This window comes from Bos indicus x Bos taurus, chromosome 11 (assembly GCF_003369695.1).
Source record: "Bos indicus x Bos taurus breed Angus x Brahman F1 hybrid chromosome 11, Bos_hybrid_MaternalHap_v2.0, whole genome shotgun sequence".
NCBI classification, from domain to species: domain Eukaryota; kingdom Metazoa; phylum Chordata; class Mammalia; order Artiodactyla; family Bovidae; genus Bos; species Bos indicus x Bos taurus.
Window position 1 is genome coordinate 95,654,366 of NC_040086.1, and position 6,116 is coordinate 95,660,481.

At 45.7% G+C, this 6,116-nt stretch overlaps 1 protein-coding gene across 6 annotated transcripts in view; it reads right to left on the reverse strand.

The window, feature by feature from the left end:
- Positions 1-283, reverse strand: part of MAPKAP1 (mitogen-activated protein kinase associated protein 1) — a 233,883-nt gene extending 233,600 nt beyond the window's left edge. For 2 of the 6 annotated variants that reach the window (XM_027556277.1, XM_027556273.1), the window contains exon 1: positions 24-280. The gene's annotated coding sequence lies outside the window, so the exon portion shown is untranslated. Of the gene's footprint in view, positions 1-23 lie in introns of all 6 variants that reach the window. The other 4 variants (XM_027556275.1, XM_027556279.1, XM_027556274.1 and 1 more) reach the window with 3 other exon arrangements.
- Positions 284-6,116: the final 5,833 nt, after the last annotated feature.

Consider the following 6,116-nt stretch of genomic DNA (forward strand, 5'->3'; position numbering starts at 1 on the left):
CTAGCGGCTGGGGCAACCTTTACCTGAAGCTGCTGCCACACTACGGGCCGGGATGGCCCTGGGACACGTTCCTGGGGGGAGGGCCCGGCTCCCCCGCGCCCCCCGGTCCCTGCCCCAGCTCCGCACTCTCGGAATCCTCAAGGACTGACGCTCCTCCCGGCCGGCTCAGCAGCCGCTTTCCGGGCTCGCCCTCATACCCCCGCCGCTCGCTGCCGCTGGCCGGCCGAGCAGCAGCCCTGTTGCCCCGAGCCGCGCCACGACCCGGAACCGCACCCCGCGCACCGGAAGTCCCCGACCGGGAAGCAGCCGTTGGCTGGGGACGTAGTGCGCAAGCCCCAGAGCCGAGAGCGGGCTGGGAAGCCCTCCCGGGAGGCGGGGCCGAACGGGACGCCGTGCGCACGCGCACCACTTCCCCGCCCCCAGGCAAGGCCTGGGTCAGAGATCAGCTGGCTTACTGGCAAAACACGGAGACTTCTAGGGTTGCGTTGTTTGGAAATCCACGTCGGCCTTCTCCGTCGAATCTCCTCCTCTTTCTCCACGTCCACGGAGAAAAGCCCTCAATTCTTCCAGAAATGAGCGATGAGGAGCTTAGTCTCTTGAATCAGGAAGAGCTGGTTCAAATGCCCGCTCTAACCTGCTGTGTATCCTAGGACAAAACACTCCCTTCTCTGACCCATCCATCGAGTAGTTCCAAATTTAGAGTACTGCTGTGAGAATCAAGTGGGATGATGCTCTAAAAACACTCGGCACTGTACCCGACACTTAATAAACTTAGTAAATGTTAGTCATTATTCTTATTTTCTGTAAAATGAAGGTAATTATCATCCCAGGAATTCAGGGAGTTCCATGAGATGTGTGGACCCGCCCCAAACAGGAACTCATTATTCCCCGTCTTTCTGTCTTCAGGGAATCAATGGGGACGCTACTACTAAGGGGAAAGCAGTGCAATGATATGATACCTCTCCTATCTGAGAGATGATCTGGAAAGTCTCCCTTAAAATGCACCTTAGCAAAAGAAAGAAAAAAACAAGTCTGAATTTCACCTCGTCAGGGACCTTAGCGGGCATGCATGCATGCTCAGTAATGTCAGACTCTGTGATCCCAAGGACTGCAGCCCGCTAGGCTCCTCTGTCCATGGGATTTTCCAGGCAAGGGTACTGTGCTGCTGCTGCTGCTAAGTCACTTCAGTCGTGTCCGACTCTGTGTGACCCCATAGAAGGCAGCCCACCAGGCTACCCCATCCCTGGGATTCTCCAGGCAAGAACACTGGAGTGGGTTGCCATTTCCTTGTCCAATGCATGAAAGTGAAAAGTGAAAGGGAAGTAGCTCAGTCTCTGTCCATGGGATTTTCCAGGCAAGGGTACTGTATTGGGTTGCTAATTCCTCCTCCAGGGGATCTTCCCAACCCAGAGATCCAACATGCTTCTCCTGCACTGGCAGGCAGATTCTTTACTACTCCCACCTGTTGCTGCTGCTGCTGCTATGTCACTTCAGTCGTGTCCGACTCTTTGCAACCCATAGACGGCAGCTCACCAGGCTCCCCGGTCCCTGGGATTCTCCAGGTAAGAATACTGGAGTGGGTTGCCATTTCCTTGTCCAATGCATGAAAGTGAAAAGTGAAAGTGAAGTCGTGTGCGACTCTTAGTGAACCCATGGACTGCAGCCTACTAGGCTCCTCAGTCCATGGGATTTTCCAGGCGAGAGTACTGGAGTGGGTTGCCAGTGCCTTCTCCCAAAAAGTGAGCAGTTGGGTTAATTCCAGGAAGACCTTTGGCCAGACAGGTGTGATGGGGTCAAGGAGTTTAAGATCTTAGCTTTTAAGAATGCTTAAAATGAAAGGCACAGAACTATAGAGGACAGTATGGAGGTTTCTGAAAAAACTAAAAATAGAGCTGCCATATGATCCTGCAATCCCACTCCTGAGCATGTATCTGGAGAAAAACATGATCTGAAAGGACACATGCACCCCTGCATTCATTGCAGCACTATTTACAGTAGCCAAGACATGGAAGCAACTTAAATGTCCATCAACAGAGGAATGGATAAAGAAGATGTGGTACAAATATACAATGGAATATTACTCAGTCATTAAAAAGAATGAAATGCCATTTGCAGTAACATGGATGGACCTAGAGATTGTCATACTGAGTGAAGTAAGTCGGACAGAGAAGGAGAAATATCAGACGACATCCCTTATATGTGGAATCTAAAAAAAAAATGATGCAAATGAACTTACAAAACAGACTCATAGACTTAGGAAGGAATCTATAGACTGGAGGGAAGGATGGGGCGGGAAGGAATAGATAGTTTGGGATGGACAAATACACACTGCTAACAAGGCCCTACTGTACAGCACGTGGAACTCTGCTCAATGTCATGTGGAAGCCTGGATGGGAGGGGAGTTTTGGGGGAGAATGGATACATGTGTATGTATGGCTGAGTCCCTTCACTGTTTACCTGAAACTATCACAATATTGTTAATTGGCTATAACCCAATAGAAAGTTAAAAGTTTAAATTTTTTTAAAAAGTCACAGAATGGATGCTCAAGAGGTACATAAGAGAATTCTGGAAAGGCTCATGTCACTGGCCTGAAGGTCTCAGAACAGGAGTAATAGCAATCACTGATGGTTCCAGGCAGAAAGATGGAGGCTATCCTAAGAGATGGATGTCCTGAATAACTTCAGATGAAGAGCTATCTGAGAATGGGTTCCTGGCTCAAGTGCAATGGAGGAAAAAGTTGCTGAAGATCAGACAGTCAAGGAACTGAGATGCCATGAGACTTCAAAAGACCTCAGGATGAGGGATGGACATAGGGTGAAAAGGAAACCAGGGTGTTTCCCAAGCCATTCTACAACTGAGGAAGGTAGTTAGATGAGGAGGAGGGCCAACTACATGGATTAGCCTTCAAGGAGTGGGAATTGTATCAGAGAGTGGAAGTGGCTTTAAAATGCAGCGCTTACATTGACCTATCTCTTGATCTAAAACCAATACAATATTGTAATTAGCCTCTAATTAAAATAAATAAATTTAATTTAAAAAAATTAAAAAATAAAATGTACAAATACAAAAAAAAAAAGGTGCATGGGAGTACGACTGTGACAACTGACACATACAAATTTTATTCTTAAAACATACTGATGGTGCTGGGCCAGGGGTTGGTTGGGACTTCAGTAGACCTGAGGGCACAGGGACCAATATCTCAGCATACCTGTAACAATCAGGTTTTCCAAACTTCAGCTCCAGCTTGGAAAGGAGGCCACGGGAAGGGACGAAGGTTCCTTTTCTTCTGGTCCTCAGGACTAGAATAGGGGCAGTGGACAGAGGTTTGAAGTCACTTACTAGCTGTGTGACCTTCAATAAGTGATTTGCTTTCTGTGTATCTATTTGCTCATCTAGGTTTATTGTGAGCATCCATTGAGCTAATGCAAAGAGCATGCTTAGAACAGTGCCTGGTACACAGGGAGTGTCCTGTAAACACCTGTTCCTATTGCCCGAGGCACTGAGATGGGCAGCAAGAATCAGGAACTTTTATACATTTGCTTTCCTCAAACATAATTGCTGGAGCAATTCCTGCTCAACCTCAATTGCCTTTTCTATCTCCACTCAGCAAACACCTACTCTCTCTTTCTCTCCCAACCTTTTTTGTAAGTGGCTTAAAACAACAACCATTTTTATAAATCTGATTCTTTTTAATGAAGGATAATTGTTTTATAGAATTTTGAACAACCATTTATTATTTCTCAAGATACTGTGGCTTGGTGGGTGGTTCTTCTGCCAGTCTCCCTGGCTCCCTCATGTATTTTCAGTCAGATGAAGTTAAAATTGTTGGAAGATCACAGATGGCAAGAAGTGTTGGTCAGGGACCTTGGTTTTCTCCTTGTGGCTGCTCTAGTGGCTATTTTCAGTTCAGTTCAGTTTAGTTGCTCAGTTCTGTCCGACTCTTTGCAATCCCATGGACTGCAGCACGCCAGGCCTCCCTGTCCATTACCAACTCCCGGAGTCAACCCAAACTCATGTCCATTGAGTTGGTGATGCCATCCAGCCATCTCATCCTCTGTCGTCCCCTTCTCCTCCTGCCCTCAATCTTTCCCAGCATCAGGGTCTTTTCAAATGAGTCACCTGTTCACATCAGGTAGCCAAAGTATTCGAGTATCAACTTCAACATCATTCCTTCCAATGAACATTCAGGACTGATCTCCTTTAGGATGGGCTGGTTGAATCTCCTTGCAGTCCAAGGGACTCTCAAGAATCTTCTCCAACACCACAGTTCAAAAGCATCAATTCTTCAGCACTTAGGTTTCTTTAAAGTCCAACTCTCATATCCATACATGACTACTGGAAAAACCATCGCCTTGACTAGACGGACCTTTGTTGGCAAAGTATGTCTGTGCTTTTTAATATGCTGTCTAAGAGTCTTTTAATTTCATTGCTTCAGTCACCATCTGCAGTGATTTTGAGCACCAGAAAAATAAAGTCAGCCACTGTTGCCACTGTTGCCAGTTTCCCCATCTATTTGCCATGAAGTGATGGGACCAGATGCCATGATCTTCGTTTTCTGAATGTTGACCTTTAAGCCAACTGTTTCACTCTCCTCTTTCACTGTCATCAAGAGGCTTTTTAGTTCCTCTTCACTTTCTGCTGTAAGTATGGTGTCCCCTGCCTATCTGAGGTTATTGATATTTCTCCCGGCAATCTTGATTCCAGCTTGTGCTTCCTCCAGCCCAGCGTTTCTCATGATGTACTCTGCATATAAGTTAAATACGCAGGGTGAAAATATACAGCCTTGACATACTCCTTTTCCTATTTGGAACCAGTCTGTTGTTCCATGTCCAGTTCTAACCCTTTCCTCCTGACCTGCATTCAGACTTCTCAAGAAGCAGGTCAAGTGGTCTGGTATTCCCATCTCTTTCAGAATTTTCCGGTTTGTTGTGATCCACACAGTCAAAGGCTTTGGCATAGTCAATAAGGCAGAAGTAGATGTTTTTCTGGAACTCTCTTGCTTTTTCCAGGATCCAGCGGATGTTGGCAATTTGATCTCTAGTTCCTCTGCCTTTTCTAAAACCAGCTTGAACATCAGGAAGTTCACGGTTCACGTATTGCTGAAGCCTGGCTTGGAGAATTTTGAGCATTACTTTACTAGCATGTGAGATGAGTGCAATTGTGCAGTAGTTTGAACATTCTTTGGCATTGCCTTTCTTTGGGATTGGAATGAAAACTGACCTTTTCCAGTCCTGTGGCCACTGCTGAATTTTCCAAATTTGCTGGCATATTGAGTGCAGCACTTACACAGCATCATCTTTCAGGATTTGAAGTAGTTCAACTGGAATTCCATCACCTCCACTAGCTTTGTTCGTAGTGATGCTTCCTAAGGCCCACTTGACTTCACATTCCAGGATGTCTGGCTCTAGGTGAGTGATCACACCATTGTGATCATCAGGGTTGTGAAGATCTTTTTTGTACTTGCCACCTCTTCTTAAGATCTTCTGCTTCTGCTAGGTCCATACCATTTCTGTCCTTTTTTGAGCCCACCTTTGCATGAAATGTTCCCTTGGTATCTCTAATTTTCTTAAAGAGATCTCTAGTCTTTCCCACTCTATTGTTTTCCTCTATTTCTTTGCACTGGTCACTGAGGAAGGCTGTCTTATCTCTCCTTGCTATTCTTTGGAACTCTGCATTCAGATGGGAATATCTTTCCTTTTCTCCTTTGCTTTTCACTTCTCTTTTTTCACAGCTATTTGTAAGGCCTCCTCAGACAGCCATTTTGCTGTTTTGCATTTCTTTTTCTTGGGCATGGTCTTAATCTCTGTCTCCTGTACAATGCCACAAACCTCCATCCATGCATAGTTCATCAGGCACTCTGTCTATCAGATCTAGTCCCTTAAATCTATTTCTTACTTCCACTGTATAATCATAAGGGATTTGATTTATGTCATACCTGAATGGTCTAGTGGTTTTCCCCCACTTTCTTCAATTTAAGTCTGAATTTGGCAATAAGGAGCTCATGATCTGAGCCATAGTCAGCTCCTGGTCTTGTTTTTGCTGACTGTATAGAGCTTCTCCATCTTTGGCTGCAAAGAATGTAATCAATCTGATTTCGGTGTTGACCATCTGGTGA